Source organism: Choristoneura fumiferana, chromosome 9 (genome assembly GCF_025370935.1).
Source record: "Choristoneura fumiferana chromosome 9, NRCan_CFum_1, whole genome shotgun sequence".
NCBI classification, from domain to species: Eukaryota; Metazoa; Arthropoda; class Insecta; order Lepidoptera; family Tortricidae; genus Choristoneura; species Choristoneura fumiferana.
In genome coordinates, this window is record NC_133480.1 from 4,538,223 (window position 1) to 4,542,453 (window position 4,231).

Here is a 4,231-nt window from a genome sequence, read left to right on the forward strand (position 1 = left end):
TCATATTTTCCTCTCAAGGGTATTTATTTATTTAAACCCAATTATTATTACATTAATCAGTTTACAATTTTATTCAGACGTTATTATGTACAATCAAAACTTCAGTTCTTTTTTTAAATAAAATCGCTTTTGCACTGAAATAGGTACTATCGAGTAACATTTAAAAGGCCCGCTACACGGCATCGTTCCGCCAACTAGGAACACTATAATCCAGAATCCTGAATCAAAAACTAGTATCACGTTTCTACGCTCAAATAGAAACTGATGCAGTGTTCGTAGTTGGATCACAAATCGCAGGATCACAATCTCATCTCCTCTCATAGCTTCAAAATGTCATTTATTCACACCATACTCACACAGTCACTCACATTAAAAATATCACTATTAAAGGCAGTGGTAGGTATTAAGAATCTTAAGTTATTTCGCCCTGAGATCTACTGTTTCGAAGCCAGAGTCAGAGATTATAGCCACTTTAGGTGTGGTGAGTTCGGGCGGATACTCTCTTGAAGAGAGGCACGCTTGTGGCGCGGAGGAGGAAAGGCGCTGGTAGAGGTGCCTTTGATTTCAAGAGGCTCTTGATTCTCATTCCACCTCGGTAGTAGTACAGGTAGAAACCGGCAAGAACCGAGACTGCAACGAGCAACGCGACAAAGCCACCAACACTCCGTACCAGCGCTGCCAGAAGTATTTCTTCCGGTGTCGGCACGCTTGGCCGCTTGGCAGGTGGCACGTAATTCGGTCTCGGTCTTTTCGTTGTAGTAGCAAAGCGATCCTCAATAGCAATATCCGCGCAAGCTCTAAACTCCTCTTGAGGTCCACAACCTACTGCCCCAGTGCCATTCTCGCACGCCCCAGTTATTCCCAGCTATGTATCGCCATTGCATCACGCAATGTGGACATTCAAGACCTTCAGGTAGCCGATACTTCATTTCGTAGACTTTGTTGCCCTCTCGTGGGTAATACTTAGTTCCGTCTCTCCCGTCAATTTTCAAAACATTCTTGTCTAAACATTCTTGTGTTGTTGTTTTAGGTTCTTCGCATACTCTAAATTCGAAGTAACCATTGTGATTGGCTGTAAGTTCTACTTTGATTGTGATGGCGTCCTGGGTGCGTATTTGCGGACGATGACGCCTTTCCGAAGCGGCCTCCTAGTTCGTGAGCTCGTGGTACGGGCGTATCCCAAGCGTCGCCACAGACGCCACATTTGCCTTCGTTCCTCTTCCACTGTCTCGTGAATCCTCCACAGTACAACTCGTGATCGTTGTAGTTATGCGGAGTGTCGAAGCCGAAGCGCCAAGCAGAGGCACGGGATGGCGCTCAGTGAGACGACCATGGCCGCTGGCTGGAGGCCATCGAACCGCTAGCATGCCCACCATGCACCATAATATCTGGAAATAAAGAAAATAATCTCGTTACAACATGTCACATCGTCATATTCAAAGCAAACTAGGACAAAGGGGCATTAACTACTTATTGAATCTGCAGATCCCACAGATCCTAACCCTTTTAATAAGCATTATGGTTCGTTGGATACTATGGTTTTTTATGTCATACTTGTTAACAGGAAGCCTTGGCCCCGTTTCAAAGTGCTACTAAGTTAACTAAATCGTATCAAATTTCTAATTTGATGGTACCTTTTTTTCATGCCTTATTTTTACGGATGCTCCAATACAATTTTCATTAGGATTATCTATCTTCTATTACACAATGTTGCGTCAGTGACCAATTGATAATATGCACCAATTCCCACCGAGATCGCTTTCGCCTTTGATAATGGTCGTTTTCACGCGTGATGAACTATCTATTATTACCATAAAAAATGTATCTAAATTTATTCATGTTAGGTTTGATTTGTTCCTGCGGTTAATTTAAGACAAATTTCTTACAAATTACTGGGTATCACGTAGAATAATAACGATGGTATCCAGGAAAGACAATAGTCGTGGGAGCTACTGGAATACTTTGAAATTGAGCAGAGGCGCTAAAATATAGACACCAGGTAAAAAAAACAAAGCATCCAAATTTATCAGGGTAAATAAAAACAGCTCGAATACCCGTTACGTTAGAAATCTTAGCAACAAGGCAAGTTTTATGTAAATCAGATTTACGGCAGGTCAACGACATCTAATTCGCATAATCGCTTCGTCATCCCGCGTTCTTTCTTCCGCCCACTACCTACTAACATCGTCAATCGTGATCATGACATTGGAGATTCCCTGTTTACAAGCATTCCGTGAGCAATAGGTGTGTAGATGGTAATAGACTTCGCTATCCACAGAATACTCAAGTGATTATTTACGGGTACAAATTTTGCACAATTAGATTTTGACTGTCCTGTTGTAATACTTCGTGACTTATTGTCTCGTTCTGATAGAACTTGCGTTACACTTTCTCTGCACGGCTTCTTAATTAAAAACTTCTGTTTAAAATATGAGCTGACTGTTCAAGGTGTAATTAGATCACATGAGAAAATGTATGAAATCACATCATCAAATATAAATAAATCTTGAAAACAAATGACACGAGAATTAGGTTCCAATGATCGTGGATATAGTAGTTAATTGTATCACAGTGTGCTCTAGCAATAGCTCTAAAATTGTTTTGTCATGATAGTACCTTGAGAGGCGACCTAAAATGTTTTTCTGAAGCAGATCGGATTCTCACAAAGGCTAATATTTATCGGTGACGCAATGACCTATTCTCATAGTGAGAAAGTATCGCAACGCTTTTTATGGGTTAAAAAATAGCGTAAATCATTGTCGCAAGTGAAGCTGCTAAGTTACCGACGTTACCGTCTCTGTTGACTGTGAAGAGAGAGTTATTTCTATGTCGCATTATAAACACAATGAATGGAAAAAAGTTAAAATGATTGTAATGTAATTGTAATCACTTGTCAATTATGTTTGAGTATATATAACTTTGTAACGTGAATGACACACTGAGAGAACAATTTTGACAAACTTCCTACTTAATAAAGTTTTTACACATATTAACTGGGAATAAAGATACAAAATGTATCTTCTCGCGATGTGAACGTGGTAAGTCACAGAATAGGGTTCTGTTTGTCACCTTTCGGTACGGAACCCTTGACTTGAACTTTGAACTTTAAACTTATACCTATGGAAATAACTGGTAGTCGCTCGAAGATCAATGACTGACATCACAATCACATCGTCTAACATACTTGTAAGACCTCTATCATCATCCAAAAGCAATAATGTCTTACGTGAGTATCGGTTATGGTGTCTTGCCAAGGCCTTTTTTTAACAAAACGTGTGAAGTATTGCTGAGACTGCTATTGTTCTACCGAATCTATAATTTTTTACATCTTCAAGTTTCTAATGCAGTAAGCGCTTGTGATTTTAACGTTTTTTACACTAAAGTTAGTAAGTAGGTACGAAACGAAGCCATGTTTCTCTCGTAGCATAGTTTCACCATAAAGTGTGGTCATACGTGGTGTTTTCGTATGAGAATAATCCATAATCTGCATACACAGTTATGATCATCATGATTAAGCAAAGAATGAACACAAGTGGGCAATGACGTTTGAAAAATGAATTTTGTTTGCCGACAAAAAAACAGCCTTGAAACTATTACCCATTTAAATTCAGTGCCTTTGCAAACCTTATTCCCAAGTAGGTATGTGCGTAACAATGCGTTACATAAACCTACTTTATGAAACCTAAGGCGGTTTCAAATGAAATTCATTGAAATGCACGTTGCATCGCTCCATTTGCAGAACGCCGCATCCAACCATATAGATAGCTCTATAGAAAGAAATTCATACAATACATGATTAACCTAACAGTCGCTTACTGCTTTATTTCACAAGTAGTAGAGCTTAAATTCGTAGTTTTATTAGATCGCTGTGTAGACTCAGGGCTAGGGCGGCCATTTCGTTTTTGCATTTTCCCGCCATGACCAGTGTTGCCACATACAGAAACAATTGGCGTTTGTTTGGCAACGCGGGGTCAGCGCGCGACGTGAGAGGCATGCCGCTAAATTGATTGCGACAATTAATTAAAGTCGACATAAATTAGATTTATTTATTTTTACGGCCCACTTAATTATACGTACCTACATTAACACTACAGTTGCTTCATTTCTATATTTAAAGTTATTCCTAGATATCAGATGGTATCTGATTCTGATCTGATATCCGCTTCCTGTAGTTTGCGATTTCGAGGCGGTAACCGCAAAAGCTTGACACTTTAGACGTCGTAATGTACAG

At 39.7% G+C, this 4,231-nt stretch overlaps 1 pseudogene; it reads right to left on the bottom strand.

Annotated features, from left to right (window-relative positions):
* On the bottom strand, positions 1-1,382 carry LOC141430782 (uncharacterized; annotated as a pseudogene).
* Positions 1,383-4,231: the final 2,849 nt, after the last annotated feature.